Genomic DNA, 23,642 nt, shown 5'->3' on the forward strand with positions numbered 1-23,642 from the left:
TTCTCCTTCCTCTTTCCAAATATATTCCAATTCAATATGATTATATCAACATCAAAGATAATCTTGCCTCTGCCATGTCATTAAAAAAGCAATATTCCTACCTATTAATTTTTTCCTTAATTCTCCAAATTCTTTCTAGGAAGGAGTTATCCAAAACACTCCAGGAAATGGAATTTGTCAATTAAGGGGAACCTGAACCATTTCCCCAAGTTTTATGGATTCTTTTGAGGGAGCAAAAAATAAAGACACATGTGACCCCAAATGAAGAATGGAATAACAAAAGGCTAGAGAGGGTTCAAATGGGACTTAATCAAAAAGTAAGTCCAACTTGGTCAGGCAAGTAGTCCTGAAGTCTGAATCTAAAAAATTCTTCCATTTGGGATAGTACTAATTTATCAAAGAGAGCCTTTCAGAAATAGGACACCCATTCTCAACAATCTGGAATATGATGATAAATTCACTGTTTTAAAAGTCCATTATATCACTCTACAATACCAGCTCTCTGGACAAGGAAAAGTTGGAAAACCTAGAAAATATGGCAGTCATAGGCCCAACCCCAGCACTTCTTTTCAATAAAATGGGTAATCTAAAATGGTACAAGGAGGCCCCTAGAGAGGAAGACTGTGTCCTGCAAGAGTGTCAATGTGACTTTTGGACTTAATTGCTATTACAATCCTATGTTCTGAAAGTGGAGAGTCTTTAATTGTCTAATTCTGTTTTCTCCTGGTCCTAGATCATTCATACAAACCAACCCATTTCACCAGCTCAAGTATTAGTTCAATTTTATTTTCTCCTTCTCTCAATAATCTCTCATAGATTAGTCATACAGCTTGAAGATTATTGGGAGCACTTGCTAGAACCCTCAGTTACTGTGTCAATCACTATTGGAATCCAGTTGTGTATAATTTTCTCATAATGGACAATTTGAGTTAACTCCAACCAGATCCCAGAACTATTGTGAAGATGCTATTACATAAAATTTGAGTTAATTTTGTCCCAAGGTAGATTAATATGAAACTTAGCTGTGAACCTTTTAGGCAAAGGATTCTATAAGAACCATTGTAGGTAATAAGCAAGAGGTTTCTGAGGCATTAGACAACCTATATGCAGGTTGGTTTTTAGTAAAATATTGGCTTGAGGAAAAAAAGGCTTCTAGGGATCCCTTACCTGAAATTTCAAATCCCTTCTGACATAAAAGAGAACATGCTCATTTTGGAAATAATATCCTATAGTCGATTGTGTCTTTACAATCTCATTGAAAGATCCCGAGATGGAAAATCCATATATCTTTGTTAGCTATTAATTAATATTTGAAAAGCAATATAAAGGAAATCCTGAGTATAATTTAAAGTTATTAGAGTTTAAAAATCAGCATTTGAGATTTCCTTAGTTTAGAGAGGAAAAAACTCCCATCACTAATACAGATCAACCTTTGACCCAGCAAAAGCACAAGTAGGTCTGTATCTCAGAGATCAAAGAGAAAAGAAAAGTACCCATATGCACAAAAATATTTATTAGCAACTCTTTTTTCAATGGCAAAGAACTTGAAACAAAGTAGATATGATCAACTGGGAAAAGGCCAATAAGAGAAATTTAAAATTTGAACAATTGAAAAACCAGTCTGAAAGAATATATGGTGAAATATATCTCTACTGCTCCTACTCCCTACCCTACTTCCTACAGCTTCCTATTTTAACTAGTTTTTCTTTCTAATTATCTTCTAAGCCCAATTATTTCTGCACTGCTGGACTGAAGGCTATCTAAATATTTGGTGCCTTGAGACAAAGCCTTAGTAACCCTTCCTGCCTCTTGGCTTTTCACCAGATTGACTGTAGAAAAAAAAAAAAAAAAAAGAGCAATGCTAGCAATTTAGTAAGTCTAGAAAATCATCTATTGAGTTATAAAAACTTTGTCATTTACCTCAGTGGAAAGAGAGTTTATCCCTCTAAAAACATTGATCTTAAAAGAACTTAAAGTCTAGGCATTTGTTGTCATTATGATAGCTGACATTTACAATATGCTTTATGATTTACAAAATGTTTTAGCATACATTATTTTATTTGATCTTTGTAGCAATCCTGTGCTGTTCTCTATAAAAGTAATTCAAAGTTCTAATGGCCTTCAGTTGATTTTATATGCCTTTTGTAGACAATGCCTTCAAACTGGTCATTTGCCATTTGTCCTTCCTGAAGATCAAGTTCACTGTATGGTTGAAACGTTCAAAAGCAGCATTTTTTTTCCTTAGAGGCTTTAGGATACAAACCTATTTTTTTTTTTCTCCAGAACTAATGAAAAACATTTCTCTGTTTGGACATTCTTAGAAATTGTCCAATGAAATCCGTATGAGTATCCCTCCCCATTTTCACCTTCAAGATGAGAAAAGGAGGGAGAAATTTTAGTTCAGACCAATTCAATTCTCTAAAACACTTATAAGTACTTACTATGTACCATTCTCTCAAGACACGAAGACCAAAGGAAAGTATTTATAGGATGTATAAAACACCTGCCAAAGAGGAGACAAAAGTAAAAAAAAGAAAAAAAAAGACTAAGAGGCAAAATTTATTTTCTCAAATAACATCCTTCCCCAAACCCTCCCCCCATCTAACTTTCAAGGAAAGTTCCAGTTTGCATACTTTCACAACCATGGATATTAGTTAGATTTCCATTTCAGCCAAGACTTTCTCGGTCTGAATTCAAGTGAGTTAAACCAGATGAGACAAAATAGTTCTATCCAAACAGTTTTGATGGATTGTGACCACTTTTACGTGCAAAATTATTGAATTTAGCATGCTTTAACCAAAGGCCTTGGGGAGGGACATCTCTCACGCCAACCTAGTTGAAATCCTTTGAAAAGCTGGCCCTTCAATATTATTTTGAATTGTGTTAGGCTTTGAAAAAACGTCAAAGAAACCTGTATTTAATAAAAGAAAAAAAAAGAAAAAAGTGAACAATTTATGTCAACTCCATCAAGATTTCCAGTGGTATTATGGCAAACTGTATACAGGTGTGCCCTGATTTAAGAAATCCCCATATATGCAAATCTTACCTTTAAAAGAAGACCATTGTAAGGATCTTAGAGGCTATTTAACCTATTCCCTGTGTCTTACAGATGAACAAATTAAGACCTAAAAAGAATTAATATTTCATCATAAAGAGGCCATTATATATTTTTAAAAGATTTACTACTGGATTCTTTTCTACATCTATTGCTCCAGTGAAACTTAGATATTATTTAGTCTACAGAAACTCTGTTTACACACCACTTTTCAGGAATTTAGGAATCAGCCGCAAAGAGCAAGAAAGACAAAATTTCTTTTTTTTTTTTTTTTTTGAGAAAAACTCTAAGATGATTGGAATAGCAGAGTTATTGTAACTGAAGCTGTTCAAATTAAAGGGAATGCATGTCTTCAAATTCTCCTGCCCGAGTTTGAGATGAGAAATGATAATGAAAATGAGAATGAATAAGGATGTTTCTGAAGAGAAATGTTTGTAACCAATGTGGCCATCTCAAACTTCCAAAATAAAAACCTTACTTTAAAAGACTCCAAGACTGGTCAGACTTGGTTAGTGAGAGAAGCCGGTTTTTATAGATGCTGAACATAAAAGAGACTGTTGTTAGCAATTATACATGGAGATTAGAATCACAATAAGATTAACTAGGATTTCAGGATATCATGCTCATGTAGCTATTTACACCCAGTCCAAGGACTACCAATAAATAATATAAATATCTCTATACATGGAATTGTTTGTAGACTTTCAAATATCTAGTTCTGCAGGATATAAGAAAGCAACGTAATAATGTAAATAAACGTTGAATGGAGAATTGGCTCCTGAATGGAGTCTACTAGGAACCTGTTGCTTATCTTTGAAAAAGACACTTTATCTGGTCACCAATTTATTTCAGTAAAATAAAGGGGTTGGACCTTAAGATTCCTTCTTTCATCTCTAAAATCTATTGATTCTGTGACAACGAGTAGATCACTGGTCTATGACTGGCCTTAAAATATGAGATTTGAATCTCTATGGACTGAGGACACCATTACGATCATTTTAACTCAAACAAATGTTTAAAATGTGCCTGCCTGTCTGCCTGCCTGCAAAATCTAATAGCTATTATAGTTCCTCCTTTATCATAATTGTATATAGAACTTCGCTGGCAGCCATTAGTATTAATAAAGAAGAGTTGTGAATTGAGTCCCTGTATGTCGTTAGCATAGCTATATCATAGCTAAAGACAGAAGAGGGGCCAATAAGTGGAACAAGGAAGTCCAAATGAATTAATTGGAACATTATTCTTGTATCTATTTTTGATTCTAATTATACCTTAGAACTAAACCTGGGATTTGAATTTTAGGTCCTCCACTTAGGTCTTAGAAGAAATTAGATGACATTTCTCCCTGTTATATCTCAGTTTGGTCATCTATAAAATGGGGGAATTGGACTAAATAAATGTTTAGAGCCCTTCCAATTTTAAATTTATATTTCTATAAGCCTAATCATGTCCTTAGGTTTGTAGTTCCCATCAATGTATGATTCAGGGTTTGAATTTCTATTACTACATTTCAATATCTCCTAGGGAAAACACTGTAATAGTTAGGGCACAGAAGAGACCTGAGTTTGAATACTATTTTCTAGCTATGTGATAAGAATTCCAATCATTTATCCTCTGTGAGCCTCAGTTGTCCAGTCTATAAAATGAGCATAATACTATTTGTAGTCCTTGCCTCCCAGGATTGTTGAGAGGATCATATGAAATAATATATGGAAATTGTTTTACAAACCTCAAGGCATTATATCAATGTCAGATAGTATTATCAACATTATTATAATTATCTTCATATTTTACATTTGTCCAATGACTTTTAGTCATTATTTTCACATTTGGAAATTACAGATGGGGAGCAATATTAGAGAGATAGTATCATATAGTAATAATCATAATCAAAAATAATGATAGCAGTTAGAATTTATTTAGCCCTTTAAGGTTTGCAAAATGCTTTACAAATATTATCCCCTTTGGATTTCACAACAACCCTGGGAGAGAGATGCTATTATTATCCCCATTTTACAGATGAGAAAACTGAGACAGGCAGAAGTTAAGTGATTTGTCCAATATTACACAGCTACTAAGTTTCCCAGGCTGGATTTAAATACAAGTTATCTTGACTCCAGCTCTGGTGCTCCATCAGCTACGCCATCTATATTATATTTGTAGTCAGGAAAGCCTGCGTTCAAATCTAGCCTTAGAAACTTACTAGCTGTATGATCTTGAGCAAGTCACTTAATCTTTGTGCCTTAGTTTCTTCATATGTACAATGACTGGGCTAAATGAAAAAAATTTAATTTGAGGGGATTCTGCTAATAAAGCTCAGCTCAAGTCCTGCCTACTTTTTCCGACTTTTCCTATCTATTCCTGGGATGAAACAATCATAGAAAATTCCTTTTTATCTTTTATTACCATCTACTAGCACAACGCTTGGCACATAAGCTACCTGATAAATGTTTAATGATTGACTAATTTAAACAATTATCTATCCAAAGAGAATTAGTAAGCAGACCCAATTTATGAATTTGTTAATAGCTTTATCTTACTGGCATTAGTCTCTGCTCAATGTTGAGCTATAACATAGACAAAAATCAGTTTTCTCCAGTTCCTTTGGAGCCTCTCTGTTTTTCTTTTGTGCATTGTCTTAGCCAAAGCAAAGGTTAAATTGTGTCTAAATCACACTTAAATACAACAAAGCTATTTGGTAACATTGGTACAAGTACATAATCAAGGAAATCTTGCTTGGTCATAGACCAAATTGATCTTAGGCACATGAAAAAACTATGGTATAGAGATAAAGTGACTTGCTCAAGATCATACAGCTAGCCCTATATAGGCTAAGGAGGAAATAAACAAATAGTTTGACTCAGTTTCCCTCTGGCTGTATAGAATAGTAAACAGATTTCAGTCACTTTTGCAGTATGTGTGTGTGTATATATCCATACACACACATATATGCACATGTGTGTATGTATATTGTATATGCATATACATACCTATATTATTGCTAGCACTCTGCCTTATTAAAAAAAAAACAATGTATTCTTGACTAAATAAAAGTTAACTATTCATAAGATCTTATCAAGCTACAATTGAGTTGTCAGTCACGTTTATTACTTATTGCTAGTAATAATGATAACCCATGTTAAAATCGAACTTGAAGGTTTTATAAAGCATTTTCCTCAAAACAAACTCATGTGAGATGGGGGGTATAAGTATCATTATCCCATTTTTAGAGAGATGGAAATTGAAGCTCTGAGATGCTAAAAATTAAATGGGATTAAAAATCCCAGATGACACAGAGAGTTTCTTCATCAAGATTTTAACCTAGGTAAGTCTGCCCAATTTTAAGAATAGCCCTCTATCTATCACAGCTGCCTCTCTAAAATTTATTTGTTAGAATCATGAATTTGGAGCTGGAAGAGATCTTAAATGGCCATTCCAGGGTTTGATTTTACAGATGAGGGAACTAAATCAGAGAGAGATTAAGCTTTGTAAATCAGAGTTACAAGGCTAGTAAGGGTCCAAAGTGGGATTAAACTCAGCTATTTCTGACTATAAGCCCCATTACATATCATCCATTATACCTTAAAATTTCTCAAATATTGTTATCTATTTGTGATTTATCATTGTTAAGGAACTGTAGGTTTAAAAACTCCCCTACCAATATAGATCAGCTACTTCTTAGAAAACTATTACCTTAGTGAATACATTATCTAGGGCAGCTAGGTAGTGTAGTGGGTAGGATTCTGGACCCGGAGACAGAAAGACTCCTAAATTCAAATATAGCCTCAGATATTCCCTAACTATGTAATTCTGTGCAAGTCAGGTAACCTTGTTTGCCTCCGTTTCCTGTAAAATGAATTGGAGAAGGAAAAAGTGAAACACTCCAGTATCTCTGTCAAGAAAACCCCAAAAGGAGTCACAAAGAGTTAGACACACCTGAACAATAATAATAGTAGTAAATTATCCAGGGGTCAGTCATCAATAAAGCTTATTTACTTCCCCAATATTAATAATAAAATAATTTACATGCATAGGAAAATGTCTATCCGTAGTTTGTATAAAACCGACAAAATATTGGAGAGTTCTCTAACCTCCTTTGATCATCTGGCCTAGAATAAATGAAGTTTTTCTTGTTCTGGGAATTTTCTACCTTTTAACAGTAAAAAACCAATTCTGATTTTTCCAGCTCAAACTTTCAGTCTTCTCCTTCACAAGGAGTTCCTTTCATTCTGATGATGGTTATCCACAAAATTTACATAACTCAGACCATTCACATGTGACTTTTGAACAGTAAATATGACTCACGCCCTCCAGAAACCCCAGAGGTCAGAAGCACTTATAAGCAGAAAGGCTTCAGAATGAGATGTTCCACTGCCTGGGGCCAAGTGTGCAATCAGAACACTGGTGTCTCCTGCTTCCTCTTACTCCACTCCTGTTATTCTGATTTCCTAGAGTCATCTCTTTCATGCTCTGCTTAGGGAATAAAAATAACTAGGGCATTTTGTGCTTCCAGATTGCTGCCCCTAACTGGTATTTTCTTCTGAGCTTTCTCCTTGGGTCTGCTCTGCCCCTCTTCTTGATCTTCTCTTATTTCACCATATTTTCCCATTTCCTCACCTCTTCCTATCCCTTCTTATGCCTGGGGGAGAATACAAGAACTAGACTTCAGAGAAGTACAGGTTGTCATATTGCCTTAACGTGGGGAGTAGGAAAACTTTAAACAAAAAATTCTTAGGCACAGGGCCAAGAGTTCTTTTGCTTTCACCACTAAGGCTCCCCAAAATGCAAAGGTCATTTTTATCCCTCCCTTCCCTCATTTCTCTTTTCCTTATCTATAAAAACTGGAATTGCTACCAAGAAACTGGACTTACAGATTTCCAGCCATCGCACTAAGTAAGTTCAGCAGATAGCACATGCACATTTGTCCTAAATGTTAAGACTAGAAATCCTAGGGATTTCTGGCCATACTTTACTTAAAGGTCATATTTCTTGTCCCTCTTTTTCTTTATGATCTTTGTCATAGTGTCTCACTTCAACTTCCCTGTTCCATCTAAATTCTTCAACCACCCCTTTCCCTTTTCTTTCCAACCCTGGCTATTTGTTCTAACTCACCGGAAGAAGGTTTTTATTTATCCCTCATGCTCAAAGAGGAGCAAGATGACATTTGATGTTTTGGTCAATGTATTCAGTGGATCTAGCAGTGTCTGATCAGACCAGTTTGAGCCCAGATGGCTACCACAGATCAGGCACAAATAATCTATTTGACCATTTGGGAGGGAAGGAAGATAATAATTTTATGGTAAAATAAATTTACCATAATAAAATTTACCATAATTTTACTAAGCTTACTCAGAAAGATCTGGATCTTCAGTTGGAGGACTTGGGTCAAAATCCTATCCTTGAGTAAGCTACTTAAGCCTAAAGTGAAGAAGCTGGACCAGATGAAAATTTGGAGATAGAAACTGATCTTTCTCATTCTGACTCCAACCCTTGTTCTCTATCCATTCTATCCATACTGTCTCTATAAAAAGATAATCATTTATCAAAATTAATTAATTATTGGAATTTAAGTGAATCTATGGAAAGTAACAAAGCAAAAATATCTCCAAGATAAAAGTAAATGTATCTCTCTAGTAGAGTCACAAAAAGAACAGTGAAAAAAAGTCACAAAAAGAAAAAAAAATATTATATATTTAAGAGACTAATGTACTAAACAAAATAATTGTAGACAAGATTAGAAGGGATGTCAAAAATTGAGGAAAATTTTAAATCCAGGTATTCTGATAAGGACCTCATTTCTAAAATATATAATGATTGATTCAAATTTATAAGAATTCAAGCCATTCTCCAATTGATAAATAATCAAAGGATATGAACAGACAATTTTCAGATGCAGAAATTAAAATCATTACTAGTCATATGAAAAAATGCTCTAAATCACTAGTGATCAGAGAAATGCAAATTAAAACAACTCAGAATGGCTAAGATGACAAAAAAAGATAATGACAAATGTGGGAAAACTGGGACACTAGTACATTTGTTGTTTGAGTTGTGAACTGATCTAATCATTCTGGAGAGCAATGTGAAACTATGGCCAAAGGGCTTTAAAACTGTGCATACCCTTTGATCCAACAGTGTCTCTATTGGGCCTGTATCCTGAAGAGATCACAAGAAAGGGAAAAGGACCCACATGTGCAAAAATGTTTGTAGCAGCCCATTTTGTCATGGCAAGGAATTGGAAAGTGAGTGGATGCCCATAAGTTGGAGAATGACTAAATAAGTTATGGTATCTTAATGTTATGGAATATTATTGTTCTAGAAGAAATGACCAGCAGGATGATTTCAGAGAGACCTGGAGAGACTTATATAAACTGATAAGTGAAATGAGTAGAACCAGAAGATCACTGTACACAATAACAACATTATGTGATGAACACAAAGTTCTAAGACGACACTGCAAATCAATAAACATTATTATATTCTTACTATATGTAGGATATGTTGCTTGCTCTAAAATGTCCTAGGACCTTAGCAGAATTCTGTCAGCTCCTTTAGAAGTGTGATGTAAGAGAACAAATGCCAGATGGAGAGTCAAAGGACTCAGATTTGAACCCCAGCTCTGCTATTTAATGTCTTTGGGAGATTTGAACCCTAGCTCTACTACATTAAGTAGTTTTGTAACCTTGGGTGAATCACAAATTCCCAGGCCCTAAATTTCCTTATCTGTCAAATGGTGTAAGGGAGTGAGCTTTAGGATCCTTTATAGTTGCAGTCATGTCCATCTTTCTTCAGATCTGCTGGATCACACTGTACCTATACAAGCTCCTAGGATTGAGAAACACTTGAGAAACAGAAAAGCATATTGGACAGAAGGCCATTCTCAAGGCCAGGACATATAGTGCCCCAGGAAACAATATATTACTGAAAAGTTGCAGATCTGTATTGGGAAAGGGAAGTTCCCTCCTGAGAGCTCTCTACCTTGATAAAGTCCCAAGTTTGTTAAAAATAAATCCAAACTGTGTAATGTTATTATTTAATTATTCCCTCAGATTAATTGAATCTGGACAGCTTATAACAATAAATGTCATATGAACTAAACATAAATATATATGTATATATGTGTGTATGTGTGTGTGTGTGTGTGCACGAATGTACCTTTACACACATATATTACTATTAAGATGAGAATCTCCCATTTATATAACATGAATTCAGAGATATTACCATTTGAACTAAATCCTTTTTTTGAAGGAAAAGAATCCTTCTTTCAAAGTTTATATTAGTGTTAATGGAAAGCATCTTAACTTGAGTCTTTTCATCAATGAGCTAAATCAAAGCAATTCTAAAGGACTTGTAATGGAAAGTGCCAATCACATGCAGAGAGAAAATTATGTAAGGAGACTGAATGTGGATCAAAGCATAGTATTTTTACCTTTGTTGTTTCATTTGCTTGTTTTTTTTTCCTTTCTTGTGTTTTTTTTTCTCCTTTTGATCTGACTTTTCTTGCACAGCATGATAAATATGGAAATATATTTAGAAGAATCACACATGTTTAACCTATATTGGATTGCTTGAAGTCTTAGGGGGAAATGAAGGGGGAGAGAAACAAGATTTTACAAAGATAAAGATTGAAAATTATTTGTGCTGTCTTTGGAAAAATAAAATACTACTAAAAGATTTTTTAAAATAAAAAATAAAAAAATTTAAAAAGGAAATGCCTTAATCTTTTAAAAAAAAGCTTTTTATTTTCAAAATATATAGAAAGATAGTTTTCAACATTCACCCTTGCAAAATCTTGTGTTCCAAATTTTTCTACCTCCCTTTTGCTAGACAATAAGTAATCCCATATATGTTAAACATGTACAATTCTTCTATTTGTATTTCCATAATTATCATGCTGCATGAGAAAAATCAGATCAAGAAGGGAAAAAAATGACAAAGAGAAGAAAAAAGCAGGCAAACAATAACAAAAATTATGAAAATACTCAGTCCCCAAATTGCTCTCTCTGGTGTAGAGGGCTCTCTCCATCACAAGCCTATAGAAACTGGCCTGAATCACTTCATTGTTGAAAAGAGCCACATCCATCAGAAAATTGAACAGAGCAATAAACATATCTTTTTCAAGGTCATCTTGAACCATGTTTGCTGAGATATATCAGAGTTTCAATTTAGGCAGAAAAAGCAAGAGAAAGTCCCCCAATCTTTAGAAAGAGATTAAAGAAGAAGCCAGGTGATCTCTAACCTAATCTGGAAGAGAGAAAAGAGACAGGTAGACACAGAGATTGAAACTGATACTGATGGAGTCAGAGATAGAGACAGAAAAAGAGAAATAGACTAAGAGAGACAGAGAATAAGAAACCTCATCATAAAATTATCCTTCCAAAACTTACATAAACTGATACTAAGTGAAGTGAGCAGAACCAGGAGAACATTGTACACAATAACAACAAGATTATGTGATGATCAATTGTGATGGACTTGGTACTTTTCAATAATGCAGTGATTCAAGGCAATTTCAATAGATTTGGGATGGAAAATGCCATCCATTCCAAAAAGGAGAAAACAATGGAGACTGAATGTGGATTGAAGCATAGTGTAATAGTCTCCTTGGTTTGGTTTTCTTGGGGTCTCTGGGGAGCCTTCCTTTCAGTTCAGTAATCACATGAGTAGCCAGGGGTTAAAGTCCAAATCCTTTATCATCTCTTTCAAAGTCTTATTTCCTTTCCTGGGGCCTGGTTAGCTTTCTTAGAGGCCTATCTCTCTCCTTGGTTCTGAAAGCTTGAGCTCCCACCTGTCTTCTCTGGTTTCTGAATCTCTCCGAATCTAAGGGCTTGTACTTCAGCCTCCAGCCACCAAGGGGGACAATGGGATGAATCTGTCTCAGCCTCCGAGAGCTTCTTGTGTGCTTGTGTTCTCTGGCTCTGAGAGCCTCTAGCCCCACACTGAGTATAAACCAATCATTATATCACTAGGAAACCATTATTTGTTGTAAGATTAAATCCATCATACTGAACCATGCTAAATTAGATAACTATTGTCTCTATCAATTCCACTGACTTAGTACCTTGTAAGAATCCTTTGTTTCAAGTTCAGAGTTCTGTCCCATAACACATAGTATTTCACCTTTTTGTTTGTTTGTTTCTTGCCCAGGATCACAGTTAGTAAGTGTCTGAGGCTGAATTTGAACTCATGAAGATGAATTTTCCTAACTCCAGGACTACACCTAACTGTCCTAAATGTGAATGATAAATTCCTCTGAAGTGGTTCCATCACTGGAATTTGTATTGCTTATTTCCAATGGGCTGGAACCAATGACCATATTTTACAAAATATCAAATAATGTGAATTCTAACACAGGTGACAACTTTAGGGGATTCACTATCACACTAATAAGGATCTGGCTGTACTTTCTTCAAAAAGGATATCTCCTCATTATGACTCCCCACACCCTGCTTTTTTAAAATGACTCAAATATTTTGTCCTTGTGGGCCAAGAAGCCTTTAAAACATAGCTAACTATTCCCCCTTCTTAGAAGAGGAAGAAAATACAGATACACACAATGTGATATTTACTGTCACTTAGAATGTTTAAGATCACAAATTCAGCTTTTGGCCCTCATATTTGTCCTATAATTAGCATAGATCATATAAGTAGATTACTTTGTTCTCAACAGAAAGATTTCTTGATTTCTATTTAATTATGCTTTTTAAAAAATTGAAATTACAAAGTGCTTTTGCTGGTCTTAAGCTTCTTATAGAAGCAAGTCTATTTTTTTCAATACAAACATTGTATTAGTGCTGGTATATAGCAGTGAGTCTTGGAACACCATAGTGTTTCTGGAAAGCTAAAAATGAATATCACACAGAGGACAATGAAGAAATGCATTGTGCATGAGAACAGGCTGCAACCCAGAACCTTTAAGGAATCTCAAAGAAGAAGAAGGGTAAAACATGTTATCAAGAAGTTGTATGACCAGATAAAATAATAGAGTGGTCCTAAGGCTATATTTATGAATAATAAGAGGATGGCCAAAGTGTTTCACTGAAACGATTGCGGTCTAGATAAAGCAAAAAAAAAAAAAAAAAAAAAGCTTCCAGTAAAAATTGGGTGAATAGTTGAAAGGACATGGATAAGGATAGACAGGCAGGGATAGGTTATAATTTTCATTTCTTGGATCAAGAAGATCATAAATCCACTAAAGTATTAGAATATCAAAACAGTACTGACAATGTCAGTTTCTTTTGCTTCTCCCTCTGCTGCTAATTGGATTAATGTTCAGAATATTGAAATCAACTTTGGGTTACAAATTTTGCATTCCACAACTCCCCCCACCTCACAATCCCTTTTTTTTTTTCTCTCAGAATAATCTTCTCTGCTTTTTTCTCAAACATATTTTTGCTAATTCATCTGGTCCTCAGATAATATGGTAGTATTACTCATAATTAAAACTTGGGTTGTAAGATTCTAGGATGTAGGATACATAAAGGGCAATTTGTAGATGATCTATTTTCTGCTTAATCCTGTGAATCTGCCTGGATTTCTATCAGTCCTGGACTGACCCTTAATTAGCAATCACTCTTCAGCCTAAAGACAAAGGGAATTAGGTGTGTTTTCCTTATCAGTCAAATGTTGAGTACCTGCTTTATCTCTAGTATATTGAGAAATATACCAAAAGACATAATCCCTTTACTCTAGAAGTTTACAATTTAATTGAGAAGACAAGACCAGCACCATTAATTTTCTTATGACTAATTATGTTCATGTTTTTCTTATGTTGAACCATCCTTGTGTCCCTGGTATTGATCCAACCTGGTAAGGATTAATTAATTCTTGAATGAATTGATGTACTCTGACAAGATTTTCTTTCAAAACAAAACAAAACAAAACAAAACCTTAATATTCATTAATGATATTGATCTATAGCGCTTTTTTTTTCCTTTATCTTCCATTGGTATGTGTATGTGTCTTTGTCTATGTGTAGATGTGTTTCATAAAAGGAATTTGGGAGGACTCTTGCTTTCTCAATATTTGAGATTGATTTGTATAGTATAATCTATAATATAAAATATAAATAGTATAATCTATAATATTATAATAATATATAATATAAAAGATAATGCTAATTATTTTTTTAAATTTAGTAGATTTCTCCTATGAATTCATGAGCTGTTTTTTTCTTTTAAAAATAGTTCTCCATCCTTTTCTGATCAGATATTGGTTTTTTTTTTTTACATTTTATGTTCATTTACATTTTTATTGTATTTTTCAAGTAACAAACATTTATTTTATCTTTTTCCTAATTCCCCCCTCCCCCTCTCCAGCCATTCTCTCAACCCAATTAAAAAAAATTTCTTTTAGCAAGCATGCACAAAGCCAAGCAAAACAAATTCTCACATTGGCCTTGTCCAAAAATTTATGGCTCACTCTATATGTGGAATCATAACTTCTCTGCCAGGAGTTGGGTAGCTCATTTATTTATCCGTTCTCTGGAATCTTGTGTCTATAATAGTTGTTACTGTTAAAAGCATTTTTCTGGTTCTATTCACTTCCCTGTCCATCAGTTTAAATAAGTCTTCCTAAATTTCTCTGAAATTGTTCCATTTATGATTTCTCATAATTGTTGTTTGTGCTTCATTTTTGAAGAGGATCAATAACATCTTGGGTGATGTCTTGAGTCAAGCATGGATTGGATTAAAGTGAGACAGAATTGCATAAAGTCTTCAATTTCACTGTCTCGGAATTATTAAAGTCCAGTGGCAGAACAAAAGTCAGTATGATTGGGATACTATGAATGATCTTGGCATCTTTGATGTCTGATTAAACTCTAAGCATTCCACAATGTCAGGTATTATTAAAGATCTCCATTAAGTTTTCTGTTAATTTGGTATTTTATATTTCTCAAGGTATTCTATATCATTTGTGTTATTCAACTGATCAGCATATAATAATAAATATAAGGTTCCAACAATTCTATTTCTTTTGGTTTTGCTATGATTTTACCTACTTCATTTTCTATTTGTTTATTTGATTTTCTGAATAAGATTGTTGCAAGATTCATTAATTTTGTAATTTTTTTCAAAGAAGCCACTTGTAATTTTATCATTTCTTTAGTTGTTTAGATTTCTTGTTATCATTTTCTCCTCTGATTTTTAATATCTCCTCTCTTGTACTTATTTTAGTTTTGTTTATTTATCATCTAACTTTTAAAATTTTATCTATGTTTTATAAGGATGTAATTTTCCCCTCATGAGTGCTTCACTGCTCTCTCTTCATTCTAGAAAATTTTGTATGTTATTTCACTATTGTAATTTTCTTTTTTCTCTTCTTCTTTTCTTCTTCTTCTTTTCTTCTTCTTCTTCCTCTTCTTCTTCTTCTTCTTCCTCTTCTTCTTCTTCTTCGCTAAAGCAATTGGGTTTAAGTGACTTATCCAGGATCATATAGCTAGGAAGAATTAAGTGTCTGAGGCTGGATTTGAACTCAAATCCTCCTAACTTCGGCACCAGAATTTTATCCATTGTGCTAGCTAGCTGCCCCTATAATTTTCTTTCACATAATTATTGTTTTTGATTTGTTCTTTGGTCTGTGTTTTTTGTTTGTGTTCTGTGAACTGAATAACTAATTTTATTGCATTGTTGATTATAAAAGAGATGTTAACTTTTTCTGACTTTCAAAATTTGTTAGCACATGATCAACTTTGTAAAAATTCCATTTGGTGCTGAGAAAAATGTATATTCTTTAACAGTCTCCCATTTAGGAAATGACATAAGTCTTGTACTTCTAGTTTTTCTAATAATTTGCTCAATTCTTTACTTTTCCTTTTGTTTAGTTTTCTGTTTGACTTATGTCAAAATGAAAGGACATTGACATCTCCTGCCACTATTGTATTATTTTTGTAGCCCAGTTCATTTTTCCTTTATGAATTTTTATATTAAGGTGTTAATAGCATGTAAGCTTAAAATTGATATTGGTTTGTTGTCTAGGATTCCTTTTTAGCATAAAGTAGTTTCCTTGTTTAATCTCCTTTTATCTTTTGAATGTTTATTTTTACGTTGTCTGATAGCATGATTGCAATGATTACTTTTTTTGATTCACCTGATGGATAATAGGTTTTTTCCCCCTAGCCCTTTATTTCTATTCTGTGTATGTATTTATTTTTTAGGTGTGTTTCTTAAGGACAACAGATCAAAGAGTTTTGCTTTCTTATATCCCTCCTTTTCATTTTATTGGATTTTTTAAACCTTTTTGTTGATGTTGTTTTTCAGTCATTTCAGTTGTGCACAACTCTTCATAACTCCATTTGGGGGGGTTTACTTGGCAAAGATATAGGAATGATTTGCCATTTCTTTCTCTTTCTGATTTTACAGATACAGAAATAGAGGCAAACAGGGTTAAGTGATTTGCCCAGAATCACATAGCTAGTAAATAACTTAGGCCAGATTTGAACTTAATTTCTGCTGACTTTGGGGCCAGTGCTCTATGTACTATATCTGAGTCTACATTTGAACTCAGGAATATAAGTCTTCCTGACTCCAGTCCCCAAACTCATTTCTTTATCAGTCCCCTGGAATCTTGTGTCTATAATAATTATTGTTACTGTTAAAAGCCTACCTACTGATTTAAAATATCATAAATTAACACAATCTATGGTGGATTGTATTTTTTTTCTTTATGTTAAGCATTTTCCAAAAACATCTCATTCTAGTGACCCTCTGGTGTCATGAAACAAGAACTGGACTCACAATCACCAAGACCTCTGAGGCATACTAACTGTATGACTGTAGGCAAATCAATTAAGCTCTAAGTGTTTCTGATAATGAAGAGAACACTTACTTCACCAGAGTGAATTTTAAAAATAATTAATATTCACATTTTGGTAATGTCTATTTGGACAATTTGATGGCCTAATACAGGCTGAATTCAGGTTAGAATGTCATCTCCATCCTATTTTAGGAAGGAGATGGTATCTTACCTTAAGGTAAATATTTGGTAGATAATTCTGTTTTGGGTTTTTTTTCCTATTTTGTATTTAATCTATTTACACTTAACATTATGAGAATTAGGTTTATATTTTCCTCCATTTGTTTCTTCTTTTTTCTTTCTTTCTTCTTTTTTTGCTGAGGCAATTGAGGTTAAGTGACTTGCCCAGGGTCACACAGCTAGAAAGTGTTAAGTGTCTGAGACCAGATTTGACTCAGGTCCTTCTGACTTCAGGGCTGGTGCTTCCTCCATTTGTTTCTAATGCTATTTTAGATTAGGATGTTTTTCCTTCTTCCTTTGTAAACATAACACTTTGGTTCTTTGGTTATTTTAGCTGAATTTACTTTCAGTCAATCCTGGTCTACTGGTTCCCCTCACCCTAAAACCTTGCAATTTTCTTATCTGTTACCCTTTCTATAGTTTAGAGTTTCACTCCCCTAAATGATAGTGTTTTATTTTTTCCAATTACATGTAAAGATAGTTTTCAGCATTCATTTTTATAAAACTTTGACTTCCATAAACTGGGAAAACATTTTTACAGACAAAGGTTCTGATAAAGGTCTCATTTCCAAAATATATAGAGCATTGACTCTAATTTATAAGAAAGTCATTCTCCAATTGATAAATGGTCAAAGGATGTGAATAGACAATTTTCAGATGAAGAAATTGAAACTATTTCTAGCCATATGAAAAGATGCTCCAAGTCATTATTTATCAGAGAAATGCAAATTGAGACAACTCTGAGATACCTGACACACCTGTCAGATTGGCTAGAATGACAGGGAAAGATAATGGTGAATGTTGGAGGGAATGTGGGAAAACTGGGACACTAATATATTGTTGGTGGAATTGTAAATACATCCAGCCATTCTGGAGAGCAATTTGGGACTATGCTCAAAAAGTTATCAAACTGTGCATACCCTCCGATCCAGCAGTGTTTCTACTGGGCTTATACCCCAAAGAGATACTAAAGAAGGGAAAGGGACCTGTATGTGCCAAAATGTTTGTAGCAGCCCTTTTTGTAGTGGCTAGAAACTGGAAACTGAGTGCATGCCCATCAGTTGGAGAATGGCTGAATAAACTGTGGTATATGAATGTTATGGAATATTATTGTTCTGTAAGAAATGACCAGCAAGATGATTTCAGAAAAACCTGGAGAGACTTACATGAACTGATGCTGAGTGAAATGAGCAGGACCAAGAGATCATTATACACTTCAACTACATTATATGAGGATCTATTCTGATGAATGTGACTCTCTTCAACAATGAGATGAACCAAATCAGTTCTAATTGTTCAGTAATGAATAGAACCAGCTACACTCATCAAAAGAACTCTGGGGGATGACTATGAACTACTTCACAGAATTCCCAATCACTCTATTTTTATCCATCTGCATTTTTGATTTCCTTCACAGGTTAATTATACATTATTTCAAAGTCTGATTTTTCTTGTGCAGAAAAATAACTGTATGGATATCTATACATATATTGTATTTAACATATACTTTAAGGTTTTGCAATTGTCAATGCTGAAAAATTACCCATGCATATATCTTGTAAATAAAAAGCTATAATAAAAAAAAGAAAATTTTGACTTCCAATTTTTTTCTCCCTTTCTTCTTCTTCTTCCTCTTCCCCAATATAAGCAATCCGATATAGATTATATGTGTGCAATCATATTAAACATATTTCCCACATTAAATATGTTGTGAAAGAAGATTTAGAACAAAAAGCAAAAACTGCAAGAAAGAAAAAACAGTGAAAATCATATGTTCTGATCTGCATTCAGACTCCATAGTTCTTTCTCTGGAAGTAAGTAACATTTTCCATCATGAATCTTTTATAAAATTCTTAGATTATTGTATTGATGAAGAGAGCTGTCTATCAAAGTTGATTATTACACAGTGTTGCTATTATTATGTGTAATGTTTTCTTAGTTCTGCTCACTTTACTCAGCATCAATTCATGTAAATCTTTCCATAGTTTTAGAATTTTGTTAGCCTTATTAGTTCCTTTTCCTTCCTAGTTATTTATTTTTCCCCTCTTTTTTTTTCCTTTTCTGTTAAGAATGCATATAAAATTTCCTGTTTTCTCCTCCCTTTCAAATATTTTTGGTAAGGTTTGTAAATTTCATCATTTATGCAATTTTTTTTTCAAATCTGGTTGTTTTAGGAGGGTTTTTTTTTTTTTTTGGTAGGAATGTTTTGGACAACATTTTTATTTTCATTCAATGTCCATCTTTCAAAAATTTTCATTAATGGCTAGGATCATATTTATAGAAAATAACATTTTGGAGTGAATTTTGAGCTCCTTTACTCTTCAGAAAAGATAATTTTATTTTACTTACTGTGTTTTTCAGATTTCCCTTCCTTTATATATGAAAGTCTTTCTTCTTGTCACTTGGAGGACTTATCATTGGAATTGCCAACTTTATCTATTATGTGTCTTGAAACTTGTAGCCTAGGGCATTTTTTTCCTGGTGGCAATCTATGGATTCTCTCAATCAATACTTTGTTTCAGTGTTCAAAAGTGCTGAGCAGTTTTTTGGTACGATTTCTAACATTATGGTGTCCAGGTTTTCTTGTTTTTGTTTCATTTTTTTTTTATCTGTCACATTCTTCTTGGAAACCTATATTCCTAAATCTGTCTCTATTTATCCTGTCTCTGAGATTAGTGTTTTGTTTATATAGTTGCCTAGACTCATTTAGCTGATCTGGAGACCATATTCCCTTCTATTATTCAAACATTCAAAATAACAAAAGAAAAAGAATAAACAAGGAAACCACATTCTTCAGAATGGAGTAATAAACAACAAACCAATATCAATATTATGTCCTATAATTTGGAACTATGTCTAAAGGATTATAAAAATGTGCATATACTTTGACCTAGTAATACTACTAGATCTGTATCCTACAGAGATAAAAGAAAAGAGAAAAGTATCCATCTGAACAAAAATATTTATAGCAGCTCTTTTTGTGGTGGTAAAGAATTGGAAATATATAATGTCCATCATTAGGGAAAGGATGAACAACTTATGATATATGATTTTATGGAATTAATTGTGCTACAAGAAATGACAAATTGGATGGTTTCAGAAAAATATGGGAAGACATATGAAGTGATACAAAGTGAAGTGAGCAGAATCAGAACATTGTACACAGTAGCACCAATGTTATACAATGATCAACTGCAAAAGACTTGGCTACTCTGATCAAGACAATGATTCAAGACATGTCCAAAGGATTCATGGGTGAAAAAATGCTATCCACCTTCAGAGAGAGATATGATGAACTCTGAGTGTTGATTAAAGCATTTTTTTACTTTGTGATTTTTGCTTTTTATTGTTTTTTGTAACATACCTAAGATAGAAACTATTTTGCATAATTTTGCATTAATAATTGATATATTATTTGTCCTCTTAATGGATGGGAGAGAGGCAGAAGAGAGAGAAAGAATTTGAAACTCAAATTTAAAAAATAAATGTTAAAAATAAGTAATATTTTAAATGTTATAAATGCTTTAAAGATCTAAATTTCTAATGTAAAAATTAACTGAGCCACAGAGAAGACATGAAGAAGGCATGTATTGCCTGTTTGTTTATCTACTTATGCTCAAGATCTTTCGTTTAGGATTCTTCCTCCTGAGAGCTTGGGTAATTTCAGTCGTATTTGTTTATGTTTTCTTCTTGTTCACTTCCTGACTTCTCTTCTGATGATGGTTTCCCTGGGGCCTGGATCTCAAAGATATCTCAGCCTCCTCTCACTCACTAAGCAATTCATATTTCACAGTTTATCAATATCTTTTCTAAGTGACTTCTGGGGAAGAATTGACTACAGCTTTATGTTGGGCTCTCTACCTCTAGCCTGAGGATTGCCTCATAGACATATACTTGTATTCTGCCCCAGTTCTTCTTTCCTCAGTTCTTGGCTGAGTTTTGTGCACAGATCTGTCTTACTCTTCCAGCTGGAGCAAGCTTCTGCCTTGTGGATTTCCACGGCACTGGAGGAAGAAGAAGGAGGACTGAATTCTGTTATATGTCCATATGTTATAAGTCCTGGAGAGGGGTTATGAGGATTTTAGGAGTTAGAGAATGGTAGCTTTTTCTGCTGTTCATTAAAATGTTACCTCATTAAAGTTCTTATGACTTAAATCATCAAGAAAGTTAAAATTACTTTTTATTATAATTTAATTATAATATTTTTATTATTTTATTATAATTCCTATTTTGGAGAGGTTTGAGAAGTCATGAGGATTTAAGAAAATAACTAACATGTCATCTTGTTGGTAACATGACCCAGAACTCTTAAATTAATTTTTAATTTTAATCAATAATTGCTTAATTCAGAATTTTCTTAGAAATATAGATTTAAGTAAAATTTTGCTCTTGTTGAATTTCTTGCCTTGGAACCAAAAATCCTTACTTGAAACATGGTTCTATTGTTTTAACCTCTTTATCAGATGTCAGTAGCCCTTAATGAAGTTTTTTTTAATCCCTCTAGAAAGATACCTAATGATCTTTAGACTTACTCAAAAAACAAGTGTTTGGGTAGTAAAGTTGTGTGAGTTATTTTTTAAACTATTTTTTTTCAGAAATATTTGAATTTTTCTAATGATGCTTTTGATCTCTTAGCTGCTTTTCTCTCCATGCATGAACAGAAAAAAAAAAAGGAAAGAAAAGAAATAGTTATTTCACAGATGGGTCATGCAGGTTTCACCTTACAATTGGGGATGGCATGGGATCAAGGGCAATCAGAAGACAGTGATTTTTCCTGCCTTAGAGGAGAGAACTCTTCCCTTCTCCAGCCTTAGTTCTCTGCCCTTTAAAGAGCTTATGCTATTCCTATTTTTAAAACAATGGTCTCCTTGGCAACCATGTTTAACTCACAGGATTTGTTCTGCCGCAGCTAGCCAGAGCAACTTAAAAGAAACAAACACATTGGAACAGAGCAAGGTTTTAGGGGAACAGAGAGAAAGGGACTTTGCCACACCCATGGTTATTCCTGTTGGGCTCTGTGAGGATAGGGTGGAGGATTCCTGTACACTGAACGTACCAGAGGTCTCAGAAGTGGGTACTGGACCCTGCAACATGAGGGAAAAATGCCAAGGGGGATTCAAAATCTGGACCGCATTTCTCCAGGGAAGTGGAAGGAATAGATTTTTGTCCATAAACCTGCAGAAAGAAAATTCTCAGTTATGGATTCTATTCCACCACACTTCACTCTTGGTTCTGGGATTGTCATTCTTGGGGCAAAAAATGTATTTATTTATTTATTATTTTATTAAATTGTCTCTCCCTCCCCCCCCCCATCCTGGGTACTTCTTCCTTCATCTTTTTTTCATCTCTCCTCTTCCTGTCTTCCCAATCTTGAAAAAATAACAAAAAACCAAACCAATAACTTGACTTAATTTAGCTGCCCCTTTAGCTATCTTCTGAATGCTCTGCTTCCTCTCACTGACCAACTTCTTAAATATGCACTGCCTCTCTTCTTTGTCAGTGACCTCACCAATAAGCCTCTGCCTCCAATTTCCTCTCCCCACCATTTTGTTTTCTTAAAAATTACCAATAAGCACTTCCTTGCTCAGACCTCATTTTTCTGACTTCTTTACATTGTTATAATATATCCTTTTCTTATGTACATATATGAAGGAAAAGGGAGGCTATATATATACTTTCCTTCTTGAAACTCTTCCATAAGTCTGGTTTTCTTCTATCTCTATTTCAATATTTTCAGCTCATGCACTAAGTATTACACAAAGTTGAATCCTTGGACATCTGCCCTTCCTTCCTAAGAAAAATTTTCCATTTCCCCAATTTCATTTATTAGCACTATGCAGATAATCCCCCAGCTTGTATCCCAGTCGGTTCAACAAATATTTAGTAAAGGCTTTGGGGAAGAAGATTTAACACAAACTCAAGGAAGTATGATTTAAGCTGAGGAGTGAAAGGAGAAAAGAAGTAACTAGAAAATTCAATGTAAAGATTTGTGGAATGAGAGAGAAAACACTTTTACTACTTTGACCAGGCAATCAGAAGAATTCACCACTGGCCTGAGTCTTGAAGAAACATAAAGATTCCGAAAGGCAGAAAGGAGATTACCATTTTCCATCCTATCAAATCCCATCCACTTTTAAAGGTACTTCTCAAATCACTGAATAATCAAGCATGTATTAAACTCTACCCTGTACTGGGAATCATGTTAAACACTGAAGATATGAAGACTATCTTGCCTCTTCTAGGAAGTCCTACCTATTATTGTCTATTATTCCCTAAATTTCCTCTTCTCTAAAATCCCAAAGTACGATCAGTTAGCACCAGACAACTTTATATTTAATTATAGTTCAGTGGATGTATAATTATAGCTCATTAAGCTTCTTGTTAATTAGGTATTGTCACATGTTGCTTAATATTGCCTTATTTATGGAAGCATAATTCTTCCCCCACAGCAGATAGATGATTACAGGATAGAATGTTGTATATATACTTCAAAGTAAAGATAAGAAGTATTACAAAATATAATCTAAATTACATTATTTGATTTATGTTGTTCTTGCATTCCCAAGTAGCCTTTAAGCCCTTGGATATCAGAGACCGTCTTATAACTTTA

Source organism: Antechinus flavipes, chromosome 3, assembly GCF_016432865.1.
Source record: "Antechinus flavipes isolate AdamAnt ecotype Samford, QLD, Australia chromosome 3, AdamAnt_v2, whole genome shotgun sequence".
NCBI lineage: Eukaryota > Metazoa > Chordata > Mammalia > Dasyuromorphia > Dasyuridae > Antechinus > Antechinus flavipes.